The sequence below is a fragment of the Thermobia domestica genome, chromosome 7 (assembly GCF_964235325.1).
Source record: "Thermobia domestica chromosome 7, izTheDome1.hap1.1, whole genome shotgun sequence".
In the NCBI taxonomy this organism is placed as follows: Eukaryota; Metazoa; Arthropoda; class Insecta; order Zygentoma; family Lepismatidae; genus Thermobia; species Thermobia domestica.
The window spans coordinates 14,005,506-14,025,970 of NC_137460.1; the positions used below are offsets into that span (position 1 = coordinate 14,005,506).

At 34.9% G+C, this 20,465-nt stretch overlaps 1 protein-coding gene across 1 annotated transcript in view; it reads left to right on the forward strand.

Moving 5' to 3' along the window:
• Positions 1–1,517: 1,517 nt before the first annotated feature.
• LOC145688830 (uncharacterized) overlaps positions 1,518–20,465 on the forward strand; it is a 76,983-nt gene continuing 58,035 nt past the window's right edge. Inside the window, exon 1 of the mRNA XM_081762998.1 lies at positions 1,518–1,632. The gene's annotated coding sequence lies outside the window, so the exon portion shown is untranslated. The remainder of the gene's footprint in view (positions 1,633–20,465) is intronic.

Genomic DNA, 20,465 nt, shown 5'->3' on the forward strand with positions numbered 1-20,465 from the left:
CCCCCTGGAACGACGGAAAAAATTCCTGGGGGTCAGTTGTCCCCTGCCCCCCACAAGTTACGGCCCTGCTAACGATGTATCAATCATAATTAGGAGAGTTGCAAGGGCTCCCAATGTGAGAGTCTACTATATCATTCAAAATCCCTAGCAAGTGTAGAAAGGTTAAGATCATTTCCTTCCGTTAGTTTTCTCCCCTTAAGAGCCGCCTCTGCTCAAATGTAACGTATCTATATAAATTTAAAACATACTAATTTTACAAAATTGATCACAAAATAAAAATTAAAACACTTACCTTTTTCGTAAACTCAACCACTTTCCTCATAAATGTTCTGAACATGTATTCTATATTGTGTTGTTTCGAACATGTTTGTAGTTATCCATTCTCATTAGCATGTGAAACAAAAATAAGAATTCAATTTCTGTTCGTTTATTCACATTGAAAATTGAATGGAGATTGATCTTTTACACAACACGTCACATCCCATTTTGAGGAAAAGCAACAAGTTACATAGAACGATCGGACGAATTTTAAAGAATGTTGGAAATTATCGCACAAACATCACAAATTTCTAGATGGCTTTGTATATTTCGAAACAATACTTTTCTAGTAACTTTTGCTTAGTTTAATTTCTCTTTAAAATGTAACCGCTTATAAAATATTTTCACATATGTTTTGTATTATTTTGCACAGACATCTATTGACGACTATGTAAATGTTGATTTAATCTATAAATACACAACACGTAACCAAAAAATTAATATACAATATACACAAAGTTATGTTTTCATATATACTCCGAACAATGTATTATTATACATCCACACTTTAAACGAAACAACTCACTAAAACATATCACAAAAATGCTGTTTCTACACGATTTCTGTGAACTGTTCTTGTAGGGTGGCCATCGATTCTTCTTCACGTGAACCAAGGCGCATGCGCGCCATCTCGTATCTCTGTCGCCGTAAGATCTCTCTCGCATCACTACATATAGGATATTACAATGCAGATGATTTACTAACCCATTTTATGCCATCAATAAACATAAAAATGTGCTTTCCATATGTGTTTAACTTTTCTTTTATTTCTTTTCCCTATAGAGTTATGCGTTTGCTCGTATATAATACATATTTATAACTTCTCACATAAGTTTGAGCCGTTCATGGTAGTGCATTTTTTTTTACTTGTGTTTCATAATTAAAGTGACATATTTGTACTTTCTAACTCCAATTTGAGACTGAAAACATTCAAAATATGTCAGTAAATCAATTTATAACAAACTAAGCACAGAAGAAACCCTAATAATTCTTGATTTTATAATTTAAATTTTTCTAAGTGGCTGATTTTTTAATAAAGTTTATTTCTAATGTTCCTGTCTGGCCTCACAAGATAAATGCTGGAATGGAATTATTAACAAACATTGGGGGAAAGTCGGATAGTATCCGTATTGTATCGGACAGTGTGTGGTCCACTATTTTCGTAACAGAATGGCAACACTGTTTTGTCACGCGGGAAGCGTGGCGCCAACATTCTGGGATAGTACGTTTTGTACATGTTGTGCGATGATTCTAGCTTTTGTGCTGTTTATAGATGCACTTATTTAATTTTGTCGGCTAATTACAGAAATAAAGGTAAGTGAAATGCTAATTTAAGTACTTTTACGTTTTTGTTGTATAGCTTTGACTTCCATTGCAAGACAATTTCTTTCAAGACTCGTTATGATTAAGCACATTGATCGGATGGTATCGGACAGAGGTCGGTAGGACGGGCTCGGGCTTATAAACCATATCACTATCACTTCACTTCGAGCTCAGGGGCAGGACGGGTTCTAAATTTTTAAATATACAACCATATTTCTCGGGCCTAACTTTGTAAATATATCGCACAACGATATTTACCTACATATCCGGACGTTAAAGGCAGAGGAGAGTAAGTCATTTTTTTTCTGAAAGTGAGTTATTGCCAAATTTGAAACGCGTGTTCTGATATCTCTTCTTCTTAGAAAACTTATAGTTGTATTATGAATACTTTATCAAATAGAAACAATAAAATTGCATATAAGTCCGAAGGCACTTAAAGGCAAAACGAAGTAAGTCACTGTTTTCTTTTTGTCTCTCCTGAAAATTCAATAAAAATGACTTACTCCCCTCTGCCTTTAAGGTCCGGATATAATAAGCATAACTTATACCGTTTAAAAAACATTGTTAGGGTCATCAAGCCTAGTAGGCTCAGATGGGCAGGTCATGTATCAAGAATGGAAGAAACTAGAAACGCTTTCAATGTTTTGACTAGAAATCGGAAAACGACCATTGGGTATACCTAGGCCCAAATGGGAGGACAATATTAAGATGCATCTCGCAGAAATAAAAATACAAAGTAGAAACTATATCCATTTGGCTGAGGATAGAACTCAATGGAGAGCTTTTGTGAACGCAGCATTGAACCTCCGGGTTCCATAGGCCACAGTTTGTTAATATGTATTATAACGTATCTCTTTTAAATGAAACATTATGCAAAACAGTATTTACTCGGACATAAATCACAGACGTATGAAAAATATGCAAGACATATCTACATGTTCTTTTAAATACGTTTATATTATACAGAAAAATACCATAGGTACTGTTCTTATGAGTGGTATTGCATACTTCAATCGATGGCAAAGCCGTAAAAAGTATTTTTGCACTAATTTTCGAGGTGTATTACCTAACTGGAAAATGACGTAATTGGTACATTACAACAGTTGGGGATCCATTGGTATTATTATAATTAATAAGGTTTTATACAATATGTGTGAGAACAATAATTCTACAATTTTCTTTGCGTTTAACAATAAATATATAAGTAAAATAAAAGAGCTGTATCATGTAAATACCACGTAAAGAAGTTTCTTTGTTATGGTAAAACATTTACCGAATTATTATTGAAACTGAAAGTGGTAGTGGAACGCTTAGTTGGTTACAGAAAATCACTTCTCCTCATCTATTAGGGCCTACCATTTTCATCCTACAGCGATAGCTGTTAAAACACGAAGCGATTGATTTCTGCCACTTTAATAGAGATACTATCTTTTAGTGTAACGCCAAACGTTTTTGCTTTTTAAGCTAAGGATAACGGATGATTAAGGCAAATGAGTGATGACAGAATAATATGTGGAATGAGAATGCGGAAGGAAATTGTACTGCATCGAGGAAATCCACATACACGATGTTGTTCACTACAAACTTATTTGGCTTTGTGGTGGACAAACACCGTGTGCGTGGGTTCCCTCGGGGTTCTCCCGTTTCTTCCCACTTTGTTCATTCCACCATTTCATTCATTTCTCATCATGACCGTCTCCCTTAGAGTAGCCAGCATAATCGTGCGACGTAAAACTGAAATATTTTAATTCATTTTCATTTTTACAAATTTACTTGGCAAAGGATCGAACCAGAGATTCCACGGAAGAGAGGTTAGCGCTCTACCTCTGACCCACCCTATCCCCAGTAGAAATACTATGCTGAAGATGGAGCATGTTCTTGAGACGCCTAATTGATCGCACGAAAACTATTCTCGCTATCTGTTACCTTTTCCACTCTACACTGATCAACGTCGAAACCGGAAGTGGTTAATTTATGTGCAATCTGGTTTCAGTAGACAGATGAAAGTGATGATGGTATTCATTTTTGAGACGCTTAATTGATTAATGAAAAAAAGGCTTCTCTGTATCTACTACGGGAGGTTGATTTCTGGTTTATGTTTGTATACATTAGCTGCGTAGCTATATCCGTTGGTAGTCACTGTGTAAAATTTCATGTCTCTATTATTTCAGGCGAGGAGTTTATAAGGCGCTAAGTAGGTGAAGGAAATTTGTGACGTGGAGAAAATTGGCCAAGACAATGCCCGCGTTCACACTTGGCAGAAATTCATTACAGTTGTTGCCACATCTGCCCTATTCGCCTGATCTAGCCCCCTCAGACCTATACTTGTTTAGAAACCTTAAAAAAAAAATATTTGAACCTCAGCGATTTTTCTCGGATGCGGAGATAAAAAGTGCTTCTGTGATATTTTGCAGGGTTCGAGGAATCATTTTTTAAAAGTGGTATATAAGTGTTACGGAGAGGTGCGTAAGTGTATTTTGGTCGAGGGGAATTGCGTGGAAAAGTAAAACATGACTTATCCAAATATTTTGTAATTTTGTAGATTACGCCACGAGCATTCCGATCCACCGTCGTACATAAATTAATTTTGATACACCAAACTCGTAAAAAGATGTTAAAGAGCTGAAACATACCAATTGAAAGATTCAATTTACTTGAAGAAATTGGTATCCAGTATGTTAGTATCCAGTATGTTCATAACTCGTGCATTGTTTTCGAGAAAATGGTGAGAATCGAGTTTATGTTTGCGAACATAAAAATTGATTCTATATCTACAACAGTTGGCCTACCATTCATTAACGTAAAAGAAATACAGTGATATAGAATGATAAACTTCTTCATTCTGACGCCGATCCTGGTGGTGGCCGGGGGGCCCGGGCCCCTCAAAGCTCATGTGGGCCTCCGGATTGTATTTATGAATATACAATATTTGGCGTAATTTGAATTCAATTTGTATTTAAAATCCTCATATATGCCTTCTGCCAACAAACACACATCTGAATGGGAACCCCCTCCTCCCAAAGTTTCAGAGAAATCTGCGCCCTTGGTCAATAGTGTCTACACAGTACTGTACGGTTAATGAGGTAAAAGCCCAGAATTAACATCAACGCTTAACTTTTAATTTCTGTTGCAATAAAATATTGCTCAAGTTATATACAGGGTGGACCACTTAAAGTCACTCCTCCTTCTTACTTCCAAACTAATTAGGAGAAAAAGATTAAATATGGTACCGAACAAATATAAAAAGCGAGGGGAGTAGTCTGACTTACTCGGTAATACCACCACACTAGTATTGTTACCAAACTAACATAAATTTTTATATTTTCAAAGGGCAATTTCGCTAAGTTATAACACATTTCAAATTATCACATAATAAATAAATTATCACTTAATAGTGCATAAAGTTTTTTTTTATTAACGTGGTACAAACTGGACAATTAAAATAATACTCACCAATATCTAAGAATAATTTCAAGATGTTTGGATTAGCTAGAAAGGCTCGGTCCACTAATATTGCTTATAAAGTCACTGAAGTACGACGTAGATCTCTTTTTTTAACCTGTTTGTAATACGTCTGAACAGAGAATTGGATGTCGAGAACATCTTTGCATTTGATCCAAACATCTAGAAATGTTTCTATCCTCTAAATATGATTCTTCCACTTTGAAAACCAACCCTTTCCACCCTCCATTTCTCAGAATGGGATTATGAGAACTGGTGATAAAGCTCAGTTGCTTGGGTGCATTGGTACTGGAGAACAATGTATTATGACCGATGGAGAAGGAGGAGACTGCTCTAACACAGAAAGTGAAAATGACCGGGAGAAATCCATTACACCACACCTTTTTACCCTTACATTAAAGGATGTAGCTTCTTTTAAGTTTGTTGCAATTACGTACGATGGGACAGCCCTTGTTTACATTCATAAGCCAGCAGGTACAAGTACGCTCCTTGAACTTCTCAATAAGAACACATCAAACAAGACGCTAACAAGTATAATGTGCAACGAGTGGAAATTGTATGGGACACTTATAACATATCTAGTATTAAATCTCATACTAGGGAATCTCGAGGTAGTGGACAGAGATTCCAGGTACGGACAAATGGATTATTGCCAAGGAATTGGCAAAACTTTCTTAAAAATTCCGAAAATAAAAATGAACTATTCCCATTCCTAGGAGAAGAAATAGTAACTTCGGGGTCCTTTCCAGACATTGAAGTAGTATCTACTCATGGTTCAGGAGTTATAACAAATCGCTCTTATCTTCACGAAAATTCTCTTGAATTTTGCAGCCACGAAGAAGCCGATAGCCGCATTATTTTGCACGTTCAGGATGCTGTACGTCATAATAAGCATAACATATGTATCAGAACAGTTGACAACGATGTTGTGGGATTTGGCAATATTGTACTATTTCAAGTTGAAACGTCAAGATCTTAAACGGTTGTTCATAAAGTTTGGTACTAAAAAATATGTCAAATTCTTCTATGTCCATGTTATTGCTGAACAATTTTGGAGAACGAAAGTCAGTTGCAGTTCGCGGATTCCACGCTTTCAGTGGATGCAACAGTGTTTCGTTTTTTCCGGGAATGGAAAAGCAACCTTGTGGAAGCAATGGAATTCATTTCCTGAAGTATTGGAAGTATTTGACTTTCTGTCATTTCCTCAAGGTACAATCACAGACAATGTATTTGATGTACTTCAACGATATACCGTGCTCTGCTATGCTCAGACGAGTGACTTGATAACTGTAAACGAGGCTCGAAAGCAACTATTTACTTCCTTCAACAGAACAATGTTCAACATTCCCCCAACAGCTGATGCTTTGAAGCAGCATATTTTAAGGGCACTTTACCAAAGTGGTCACATATGGGGACAAGTCACAATGAACATCATTAATACTCCACCATTACAAGATTAGGGATGGATTTTGCTAGATGGGAAACCAACACCGAAATGGTCAACTCAACCGGAAATTTCTAAATCAGTAAGAGAACTGATTAATTGCAGCTGCAAGAAAGGAAGCCAGTAAAATGCTTGCAAGTGCAAAATGGAAGGACTGTTGTGTACGCTTACGTGCAAAAATTGTGGAGGAGTTTGCTCCTGATGTGACTTGATGCTTTGAAACTTCTGTTATTCACTTTATTTTTTTAAAAAAAAGTCTCATATACAATTTCTAACAACATTTCAAAATAGTGTTCCAGTAATATAAGGGTTGTACACCGTTCATTGTAACTGTAGACAAATCAGCGTGTCATGCTACTAAACGAGGAAATATATTCTGCAAAGTCTGATATTTTTGGGAAATTCATTTTCTTTAATTTGACTCAAGAAAGAAGTATTTATCGTAATTTCTTGAGAAGATAGTTACACGTTGATGTGAAATTGAAAATCCCAAAGCACAACACCCTGTAATACATAAAGTCTACTATAACATTATTCGGCGTAAGCTCTAAACTGCGATAAACAAAGCCACGTGAAACTAAATCTCGCTGATTTGCTGTTGTCCTACGGACGCTTCTACTCTTCCGCAAAATAGTTCATGTGATTGCATTATTACTTTTACTATGAAGTTCCATATAAAACTGCTATATTATTATAAATTACAAAAATATAATACTGATTATCTAATAATACTGCAATCGAGTGTGGCTAATGAAACAATAGAAATAAACCCTAAGCATGCGCAGTAATTATGGCGCCAACTCAACTGTGGACGGGTGTTCTGCTTTTAAATTCTGAAAGATGACTGGCATGAATCCCGGCTCCGCGAGTGTTGTGGTGAAACACCAACAAGGCAAACCTTTATTCACTAAGCAACAATTGTTGACAAGCGAAATTCAAATACTTTTTTTTTAATCTTTCGAGTTCTTTTCTTTCTTTTCTGCTGCTGCTGTAAGTATCTGGACAACACGAGACAGTATTGTCAAAATGAACGTGTATAATTTGTTCTTCCCCGTGGGGACTGGGAGTGATACATCACTAGCCAATCGTATTTGTGACAAGCGGAAGGATACAAATATTTTGTTTATCGGAGTTTAGAGCTTACGCTGAACAATGTTTAGCTTCCTTTGTTTTAAAGATAGAGCAATAATACTAACATCATTGGGAAGGTTAGATTATGCTCTATCATGTTCACTTCAACGTGAATGTACAAATCTGATAATTTCATAGTTATTTGCTATTATAGCAATATTCAGTAACAAGTACAACTAAAATTTACTGATAAAAGTCGCTATATTTAAATATGGTGGCTGTACAAATAACATGTACTAAGTTTAAATTCTTAACTCTTTCATTATCTTTAATTTGACGCAAAGAGCAGGTTTCTAGGATAGTTCTGTGAGGAGATACTATTATTTAAGTAAAAATCTGTGCCTTTGCGTGGACGCCATATTGATTTCCAAGATGGCGGACAAGCAAGCACGAATTTCGAATGTCTCCATATCTTAAAATGTTTTCCAAAGCTTAATCTACAAGTGTGCCAAGTTTCGTAATTCTTTCACTAAATGCGTTTTTTATGACTAAACCGCGCAATTATTTTGGATGCTTGACTATTCTTTCACCTTCCGCGTACCAAATATTCGCACTAATAAATATTATTTTAATTGTCCATATTGTTCCACGGACTTTATGCACTATTGCATAAATTGCATTTTTATGCACTAGTGCATAAAAAACTTTATGCACTATTAAGTGGTAATTTATTTATTATGTGATAATTTGAAATGTGTTATAGTGGCGTTCACGTGGGACATAAAACTTAAAGATTTCAATTCGTTTAGAAGTTGTTAGGAGTGGTCACTTTAATTAAATCTTTCAGTTTAACGTCCCACGCCGTACTGTCACGTGCCCAGTACTTCGTTCAGAAAGAATGATCCGGGGGGGAGGGCACACTTGGTATTTCTGGGGAGCACTGCTGATATTATCCTCTTTATTATTATATTATAGACGTACCGTATTATTTTGATTTCCTCCCGGGGGGCACTCAAAGTTCCAGGGGGCAGTGCCACCCAAAAACATGTCTGGAAGAAACACTGGCCGTGTCGTTTGTGGGGGGAGCGAGACAACAGCTCCGAGCGCCGAAGTAAGGGTTGCGCAAAATTTATGAGGAGAAAAAGAAAAGATATATATATATATATATATATATATATATATATATATATATATAATGAAAGGAAAAAGTAATAACAAGTGCTCAAAATCAAGGAAAAGCAAGATTTATTTTTGAAAATTTTGTTAACGCTTCGCGCCAAACACGGTAGATCTTCGTGGCTGGTCTGTCCACCTCACTTATATGTACACGAGGGGAGCGCCGTCGTATACTTTCGCCCCGGGCACTGGTTTTCCACGGCACGGGACTGGGCCTATGTTTATACCCTTTAGGCTATGGAAGACGGCCTAAAGGGTATAAGACGGCCTTAAGGCAAGTAAATAATGGTGGAATGAGAATGCGGGAGTATCCCGAGAAAACCTACGGAAACGATGTTGCTCCTACACAAATTTGTATGGCTGGCTATTGAATCAGGGATCCTTCTGCACGAGAGGTAAACACTCTACCCCTCAGAGCCACTATGTCCCCTATTTAAGTCCATATTATACAAATACACCATTTATCTAAATACGCCCTTGTAACTTAAACGAACAGACAAAAAGCTGAAATTTTTTACCATGCAAATACCCGCAGTAGCAGCACTTTATTTTACATATTTTGCCATATCACCCAATGAACAGTATTCCCAACCTAACATTTTTTTAAATAGCACTGAAACAGGTTATTACGTATTTCAAATCTACATGTCAAAACGGAAACTTATAATATCACATATGTTTTTCGATGTTGGAAACTGAGGACGGTACAGTATCGAAAAAATCCAAATTTTGGTGGCCTCTACAACAGTAATAATGTTGAGACGAACGGGCAATGAATAATATTAGCACTTTAGTGTCTAATATTATGAACATGAAATGATGAATTTCGAATTATTAGAAACAAAGTTACAACTCATTTTAAAATTTGACGTTTTCGAATAGCATTTATTTCGAAAGTTACCTTATCCAATTACAGAGATGTGTTTCAGTAAAAGTTAAGATCATGTAATGCCGTTTACAGGAATTTGATATCTTAAACCTTTCTGAAGATATGACAGACAATGGTAGTTTGCAACGCTGCTCAAGATTGTGTAATTCCGAGAACTTGGTGTTAAGGATAAGTTGCGTTCTGGGTTTGGAGAAATATATATATATATATATATATATATATATATATATATATATATATATATATATATATATATATATATATATATATATATATATATATATATATAACTACAACATATGTCCTTAGTTGTCACTGTGATACAGCCATAGATGTAGCATGTTGTATAAGCAACCTGAGCCGAGTCCAAGTTGAACGAGATTTTGACCATGTTACTAAGAGGTCAAAAGAAAGACTATAACGAAAAAAAAAAAATGTTGCTCAGAGGTGCCAGCTGCAATACAGTTTTCTTACTAACGTTTTCTGATATTTGGCCTCATTCCGTTACGGTGACCACTACCTAGGCCGTCAATTTCTCTGTAGCTTTGGGGGGACCATTCAGATGTGTGTTTAGTTGCAGACAAGGGTCTGAGAAGGCATACATGAGGATTTTAAGACAAATTGCATTCAAATTATGCTAAATATTGTATATTCATAAAAGGTACATATAACAATAAAATATATATACAAAAATATCGTACATATTCATAAAAATACGTTAGGGACCACATGAACATTGGGGGACCGCCGCCCCTAGGATCCGTCCCCTTGACAACTATTCACCTTTTATGAATGCGGCTTTGTTAAATTTCATAGTGTGGGACACAATTTGGAAATGTCATAATTTCGTTTTCGTGCGATAGGTAAGTGAATGCTACGAAATACTTCAAGGCATTGCAAGATGGATTGCTATCTTTCTGAAACATGTGAACTGTAGTGGGGCTCCATGCAATTTATATATAACTAAGAAGCATTTTCATAGCGCAAAGCAAACCCCTCAAGAAGAGACAAAATTTGTTTCATTCAAACTTTGTCGTGGCCTGGACAATCGTTTAGAAAATGTTTGACATCTACAACTAAACTTTCACCGTTGAACACAAAGACCAACAAACAACAACAGTTACTTTATATGTTCTGTGAGTGATAATGTCAGTTGTCAAAGGATACCAATGACATACGAACCAGTATGACACCAATGACATGCTGGATGCCATATCATACAGGCTTTACATGCAGTCGTGGAAACTCACGCTTACGGTGTTTGTCCACCACAAAGTTCTCTTGGTGCGAGCTGGGATCGAACCAGGGACTCCATGCAACATAGGTGAACGCTCTACCACTGAGCCACAGCGGCCCTAACGAGAAAATAGTGAGTTATTGTGTGGAGTCTTTATTTCTGTGCATATTGCCGCTAGTTTGGGAAACGAAGGCCCATTTTGCTGTTGTACTGTACTGCCATGAGAGTAAGGTTTTACGGAATGGTTATGTCAAAATTGGGAATAAAGAGTTACGAAAATATCAACATCAGAAAAAGGGATCAGTACTACCGGAGTGTGGAGAAGTTTACAAATATACCCCTATTTGGGTAGTTAGGAATGGAACTTTTATACCACACCGTTGTAACCCCTTAATATAACGAAGGACATGCTGTTGCGTTTTCTCATATTCGCTATCGTTTTGCAGATACACGAGGTGCCAACGGACTTTATGGACACCCTGTATATATATATATATATATATATATATATATATATATATATATATATATATATATATATATATATTGTGTGCTCTGAAAATGACGCCCACAGACTACAAAGCACTATTCTACAGGTCAAAATAAAGCGAAAATGTTATATGGTGGATTGTCCTCCGGAGCCTCCTTCGCCCGCTATGAGAAATCAAAATTTCACTAATTGGCAACAACGTATATTAATTTGGAACCGATAGCATTGCTCTACAAATACATAAAACAGTTACATCCAATGTTAAGGTAATAAATGGTGCTAGTGTTAACGTCTATTTACTTTAACTGCCATCTGGCAAGTTATTTTCGTTACACTCTTCGAGAAAAAACACATAATCATAAGGAAATCATAAGACGGCAAGTTATTTTCGTAAGACTTTTACGAAAGTTAGGTTTGCTTCAAGCAAATAGTGGTACTTTAATATTGTAAAGGAGTTTCAATCAGTGCGTTTTGTTTTCTTCTGTGCGGACAAAAGTTGTGATGTAACATGAACGGGGGGTTGTCGAAAACACGAGCCTTTATTTGTAACGTGAACCGGATTTCGACAAGGTTGTCGAATTCATGCTCAGTAGTGCAAATATAGTTTTAACTGAATACGTAAACGTACAAGTATGTTCAAAATCTTTCATAAAGCTATTTGTTGCATATTTCTCCGATACTTGTAATCTCAGTTCGACATGGGATGTCGAAATCAGGTTCCAGCATGTCGAATTGAGGATCATCGAAGTAACTACTCAGTTCAGAAAATTTAAGTTGTGTTCTTTTGTCCGTCTGATTATTTCTGCATAATAATAAAACAATATTTGAAGCTGAGAAGAGATTACTACTAATAATAATGCCGACTTCATGTTTTACATGGATATAATTGAAGGTGTCGAATTAAGGTACCGCAACTGTCGAAACCAGGTGAAGTGTGTCGAATTCGGGTTCCATTAGCGAGTTCCAGTTTTATAAAAATTTCTAACATTAACATTTGAGCCTTGAAGTGACTTTTAGTATTAGTAGGGACTGTACAGTTCAAGGGAAAAAATGGGCCAAAACCGACCAATATTATGGCCACAATAGGCGATTGATTTTTTTAAAAAGTCCTTAACCTGTCGAAATCCGGCGCGTTTACCTCTTATAATGTGTGTGTGTTTGTGTGTCCGAGAGAGATCATAACCATTCTTGATTAAAACTTTATTGGTACAAGCTATGTGAAGAATCCTTATTTCATATTTAGAAGAATTAAGGCATTAGCTGATAGTGGAAACATTGTAATTATTACCTATATGATTTCCCTCACTACTTGACACTAACGTAAATCTCTGTATTTAGAGGAAACTTCCATAACACTATGGTTAGTGCCTTATTAGTAGGCTAAGAATGAAATGAAATGTTATAATTCAAATGTAAATTTAAGAATTTCGAGAAGTAAATTCTATGTTCAATATTATCCCTGTCCCATATTGCCGAATCAGAATATATTTTATTGAAGACTATCAGCTTTAGGGATTCTACACAAAATGCTTAAATGTAAGAATGCTCTGAATAGTGTATGTTTACTTGAAATAATCAAATCGATACGACACCTATAGACCTGGCAACCGAATGATCTGAAAGAGCAGAATCATAAACAGCCATGAAGAATAGCATCTATCAAGCAATTGCCATGGTAACGGGGCTGCGAATGCGTAGAGGCTCCGAGACGTCTATAAGGAATTACGTGTTCATCTTCTACGTCTTTTCTGTATTTGTCTGTTGCGTCTAATAAATACGTTGAAACTGGCATTTTCATTTCAAATTTGACAGAGGGTACATTCGATATAAGTTGAATTTCGCGTTTTTATTACTATATTGCTATATGTTGATTAGAATGCATGCACATACAAACGGGTCCACTTTTCACACGTTTTCGGTTTAGTTAGATTAAAAAAAAAAAAAACATAATGAAGAATGATAGGGGAAACAAAAACGAATAAATTAATATAAAACTAGGATCCGGTATCGAGTCCCGACTTGTACTCCTTGCTAAACACATGATGAACGCTTAATTTACGCATTACCTCAGGTTCGAAGTAGGATTACCGACTGGCCGGTACTGACCGGCCTGGCCGGAAATATAGCTGTTATTTTAATTAAGGCCGGTAACCGATATAAACGTCTTACCAGCCTATTTTGAAATCTGTAATTCAGAATAAAACACCGAATATCGACGTTCTGTAACAAAGCCTTTACAAATGCAAATTTCCGTTGTATTATACATTCAGCAATATTTTGTTTTAAATGTATGCCAATTTTTCATTTATTGCGCATAAGAAATTTGATAACAATTAGATTTTATTGTGAAACAAATGATTTTCAACAAATTTGACAGAGGTGTATAATTTGTCGTAATTGTGTGGTATAAATATAGCCATGAATTTAAATTATCCAGGGATTGTTGGCAATTATGTTCGTACAATATTTGTTGCATTCTTTAGTTTTACATTCTTAGCTGTTGCATATAACAACTTTTCTTAAACTTCCAACTTACTTCTTTAGGACTTCTTAAAGGAATCTCCTGTAGTTGAAATATACTGTAAGTTTAAAAAGTAAATTTCATTTTGTAAATCCAAAATTGTCTCGTAAGGATTAATATATATTTTGTTCATCTGTTTGAACAATTTTAAAAAAAAGTCGCTGTTGCTGGTAAATACAATAAAAATGATCAATACCGACTTCAGTTTCTTATTTTTATCACAATGTATCTACCAAGCTTATTAGTGAATGTGCTAAGGATATGCAGAATACAGCTGCTAATGCATTTTCCACCAAGATAGTACATTTCTTTCCCATGGATGGGTATCGAAATATACCTCCCTTAAGAGGCGTAATCACTGCGAAATTTAAAAATACACTATTTTTAGAGTAATTATATGCTTTCTTCAAATAGGTAACAGATAATCGAAATGTGGAACAAGAGCGCGCTAGACAATATTATTTTGTATGAGATGCCGTTGTCACAAGTCGCATAGTAGCTTCCCGTTTGCAGTCATTTATAAATGCAGATAATATAAGTTTCGTGATAACGGTATCTCATGTAAAACAAAATTATCTACTCAGATCTTGTTCCACTTTCCGATTATATTTTATTTATTTGAAAATATCACATAATTACTGTAAAATTAGAGGTATTTTAATTTCGCCTTGATGGGGCCTCTTAAAGCCATAGATGCTAATAATAACGAGAAACATGTGTATAAATGAAATAAATAAATTATAGCGTCTGTTCTCGAATGAGACGTTAAATTTGTATTAATCACCGAATTCCCCCCGCGACTTGGACGTGAAAATTTTATCCAATACTTCCTTCTCTCGTTTTCTTTACATGTTCGCTTGTCAGTTTGTTCACCTTACAATCACATCTGTAGGACGCAAGAGGATATGTAACGAGAAATCAGGATATGTTATGTCTTTCTCGTGCCTAGTTGAAGCCCAGAAGTCTGGCGTTATTTTATTTTTATCAAATGTTGGGACTTGTAAGTCGAGATCTTTCAAGGTTACGTTTTACATTATGTAAACACCCTTTTGTTGCTAGTGTCCTAATGGCACCCACACAGTCTTGCATCTGGTGGTTCAAAGAAAATTCACGAGATGGCAGAAGATGCTTCTTAGCTTTCATGTGTGTGTGTGACTCATATAATTTTGCGCATTTGGATTACGTTGTTTGTTTTTGACTAGTGACCGTGTGGGCTGATATTTGAACATAATTTTCTGTATTATTTGGAACTCCAAATATACATTGATTTTTCATACTTCATCAGGTAACGTATGATTAATAGAAATACTCATTACAATTATTTCTATATTATTGTGTGTGTTATAGCGTAATATTACAGATAGACATGAAGTACCGTCACGCTTTTACACAGTTGCGGGCAGTTTTAGTTTTCTCTTAGATTTTTAGTAGCAGTAGTGTAGCTATAATTTTTGTTTGGGAGGGCTTTGTGTGTGTATGTGCGCGCGTGTGTGTTTTGCACCGGAAGGTTTATTATTATTATTATTATTATTATTATTATTATTATTATTATTATTATTATTATTATTATTATTATTATTATTATTATTACAGTATAATAATCGACTTCTTTAGATATTTCTTCCTTCTTTTTTGATTGCCATTTTTGCACATTTTCTTCGCCAAAATTAACACCACTATTGTCTTTTTTTGTTCTAGGCACTTTTCTAAAACGTTTTTTGGGCCTTTATCTGATATCGTTGTTAGATATTCTCCGTTCTTTTTCGGTTTCTTTAATTGAACATTTTTTTCACCGAAATTAGCCCAATTTACTTTTTTTTTTTCTGCTTTAACCACTTTGGAAAACATTTTCCGACATTTTGCAATTGCAATTGTGTGTTATTTCGAGACCTTAGACATTTCTAACTCAAGTAAATCTTCTGAATTGCTCTAATTGATCAAACATTAGAGATTGCTGTGACTTAGTCAGATGCTAAAAGTCTTTATTATTGTTATCCACCCTCTCCTGTTAAAAATTTTCCTTCAAATATTTTTCATTTAAATGAAGTAATATTTGGACCCCTTCTTTCTTTTTCTTTTTTTTTTCCTTGTAGATCAACTGAGCCTTCGTGTGCAACTCAGTGACACAACTGCTTGTGAAGCATATCTTTAAATTTTTGCGTTCGTACGAAGTAACTGCAGTTGCCGTCACCGACCTCTCTCGCGCAACTGTCTCGAGCAACTCTGTGTTCGTCACTCGAGGAAAAGCATTGCTTTAAACTGTAGCCTTCGTACGGGAACACTGCAGTGACCGTCACCGCACAATGTTGCCAGTGTTCCTTGATGCCAATGTATGTACAGTATATGCTTTAAAAAAGAAAAAAAGTACTGATCAGACGAAACATGCACACTTGATCTTTCCGTACCTGCCCTAGTCGCGGGCTTCCTACCCCTCCCCGATGGGGGAAATTTTTAACACAATAGAAAATAATAATGAAAAACTTATTTTATGCATACCTTTATTTCGTTTTAGTATAAATTTTAATGAATTTTCTTTTTACAAATGCTGTGAAGAAAGACTAATTCGTACAAATTCACGATATTTTCTTGTTGTTTGAAATACAAATAGTTACAGAGAATGATGAGTTTGAGTTTTACAATATGCGTTGGCGCGATAATGAAAGAAATTCGTTTTAAATTTTCGTCTGTGATAGTTTGAATATTCCAACACTAAGAATTTCATTGAAGGGAATAAAATAATCGGATTGTTAAAATTTATCTAGATTTATATTGTGACAAGGTGTTGATAAGCGCATGCACATGAGGGTTGCGACGAGGGAAGTGCAGTATACCATAATTACCCGCCTCTTCGCTACTCTCTACTGCAAGTACAACGTCAAGATTCTATTTAGCTTTGACGACCAATGATTAAAACCAATAGACTTGCTAAATCAATTATTATTTGGAGACTGTTTAATTTGACTTCTGTTATTATTATTATTATTATTATTATTATTATTATTATTATTATTATTATTATTATTATTATTATTATACTTTTGCACTTTTCTTGTCTTGCAAATTAAATTTTTATTCGAAGTGCTCCCCTCAAAACGTTACGCTCTAGACTAGGGCCTAGTGGTAAATTCAAACCTGCCTAGTCATTTATTATGTTTTTTTTTTGGGGGGGGGGTATTAGTCATTTATATTAATCATCAGATTTGCAGTTACCCCTTATGCCAAATGAATCATTTCCAGATCTACGTTTATAACTATTATTATTATTATTATTATTATTATTATTATTATTATTATTATTATTATTATTATTATCGCTTCTCGGCTTTTGGCCCCGTGGTTGCTAATTTCTTTTAAGGTCTTTTCCTTTTTTCTGGCCAATTATCAATGAGCAACTGCCCCTTCCTCCACGAGGTGGGGCTGGAAACACCGTGAGCAGTAAGTCGAGGTGCATTAGTGTCTCGCAGCAGGGCTCTATGGTGGCTAAGCAGGGACCTTTCCATCTTCTCTGTTCCTAAGCTTCACAATAATAGGTTGGGTCGTGAGGTCTTCAGTGATTTTAGATCCTCTGGCAGGTCGAGAAGCTGATTTCTTTTCTTTTAATTAGTAAACAGATTCCTTTTTGGCCGTTTGGAGTCTTTTGTACGTCTGTGTGTGCGTTCATTGTCTTTTTTAATTTTTTCTTTTCCTTTTTTTAGTGTTATTATGTTTATATTAAATGGCATCTCTAGCAGATGATTGTCCACAATGTAATCAATGTATATATGGAAAGCAGAAAACTGTTAAATGTAATACTTGTCAGAGAAAATGTCACTCAGCTTGTTTTGAACAAATTAGTAAAAAGGAACATATCCAATTAAGTGAATTTAATTGTAGTGCTTGTGCTCAAAAATATATTTTTATTTGTTTGTGGTAGTTCAACTAGTGGTAGGCAACTACGTATCTCTGAAAATGAAAAGAGACAAGATGACCAGTTATCTTGTTGTAAGGGTTCTTCTATGGACTTTGAAATGATATCAAAATGACTTGAATTTAGTGTAAACAAGATCAAGAGTGAACTTTTACATGAACTTTTTGAACTTAAAAATGAAATTGTAAGTTTGAGGAAAGAAAACTCTTTGTTGAGAAGTTTGTTAATTGGAGAACAAGTGTACACCCGTAAGATCTCAACTTCTAACCAGAACTTTGAACAAGACTTTACAATATCAATGATAAAAATCATTTCCCACATTTAACGGATAATAGTGAAACTGGAAAAGATGAGCAAATATCCTCTAAATCAACACCTTCACTCTGGTCTCAAGTAATATCTAAAAATAATAAACCATTTCAAGCTCTGAGAGCTAACAATTTGCCGCTTTCAGATTCTCGGAGAGTACCGAGGAAACTCACCGTTGGCTGTGGCTCAGGTAATTCAAACCTGGTATCTAAATCAAGAAGAAAAGCACTATTTGTAACAAGACTTAACCCGTTAGTTACTAGTGAAGAAGTTGAAGGAATTGTTAAGGAACTCAATGTGAAAGAAGTGGTTTGCACCAGATTGAAGGCTAAACATAATTCTTACTCTTCCTTTCATATAGAGATGAATGAATCAGATTTTTCCCGAATTAACGATCCTAAAGTGTGGCCTACAGGTATTCTCATACGTCCTTTCTATGGTAGATTGCGGAATTATGGCGAAGTTACTAATCATAATTCTCCTACTAAGCATGATGAACCTAAACCTTAAAATTTGGTATCAAAATGTTCGTGGACTTAGAACTAAAAGTAGTGATTTTTTCTCTTCAATTTCTGACTGTGAATATGATATAATCGCAGTAACAGGAACATGGTTATCCGATATTCATAGAGACTACGATTATTTCCCAGATACCTATACATGTTTTAGAGCCGACAGACTATATAGTGAAGAGTCATGTCAAAGAGGTGATGGATCTTTGATAGCAATAAAGAAAAACTTTATGGTGAAAAGCAGGCCTGATCTTGTACTTATAAGCGAATGTGAGTGGATTGAATTAAAATGTAATACTGGAAAGAATCTCTTATTATCGTGTTTTTATTTTCATCCAACTTTTTGAAAATTATTTGAACCATATTTCTAGTAGGCTGAATCCTTTGGAAAATGATATACTGATTCTTGGACATTTCAATATATCCAAAGTTGATTGGTTAAATAATGAACAGCTTCCAGGAATACATCATTACTCCAAATTGAAGCTTCAGCAATTGTCTGTTTTTTTTTTTTTTTTTTTTTGAAAATATTAACCTGTGTGTTGAACCTTCAGTTTCTGCTGTTGATCTTGTTATCATGAATGCTACTTCTATGTCAAGAAAAACTAATCAGTGCATGGTTTAACCTGATACTTTTCATTATCCGATTGAAATCATTGTGTTTTTACCTAAAGGTTGTAAAATAAATAAGTTTTCTGAACGTTTTAAATTTGTTAGAGGTGATTATTATGCATTATATCGACAACTGGCTAATATAGATTGGTATAATATCTTGTTAAAACCAGACATAAATGAAGCTGTTTTCGATTTATTTACAGAGTACTTCGCATCAGTCTACCAGACATTTTCAAATATTGGCAATACAGATAATTATTCAACATCATCACAAACTTTTTGTGAAACGAAAATACATCTTATTACAACCAAAAATGTAAGAGATGCATCTAAATATCCTTGTTGGTACTCCAAAAAATCTGTTTCTTTATTGAAAGCAAACAATTTAGCACACAAGAAGTATAAAATTACATTAAAGCATGAAGACTATTTATTATTTGCTAATTACCGCAAGGTTGCTTTTAAGACTCAATTAAAAGATGACAAACGTATTCCCTATATTAAAATGGAAAATCAATTAAAAAGAAATCCTGAGAAATTTTGGAGATATGTATCTAAGGGTAAAAATAAGACTGCAACTGGAATTGTAGTAAATGATTCTTTGGTTACCGACTGCGAGTCGTTGACAAATTTATTTGCAGACTACTTCGCATCAGTCTACCAGACATTTTCAAATATTGACAATACAGATAATTATTCAACATCATCACAAACATTTTGTGAAACGAAAATACTTCCTATTACAACCAGAAATGTAAGAGATGCAATTAAATCCTTAAAGACTAAATCTGCGTCAGGTATAGATGGAATACCTGTTTTTATTATAAAAGGTGTAGCTGAGGTAATCTCACCAGTGTTAGCATCTTTGTTTAATTGGGGCTTAAATGAAAATATTTATCCTGAAACCTGGAAAACTGTAGCTGTAACACCAATACCTAAGACTAAAGGTGACAAAATAAATGATTATAGACCAATTTCTATAATGAATGTTATTCCTAAAATTTTTGAAAACATAATGTACAACTATTTGTATAATGCTGTACGTGATCAGTTGGACATAAATCAACATGGGTTTATAAATGGTAAATCAGTTAATACAAATTTGGCATGCTTTGTTCATAGTTTGTTTTCTGTTATTCGATCGGGTGGTCAGACAGTTGTTATTTACTTTGATTTTGCCAAAGCTTTCGA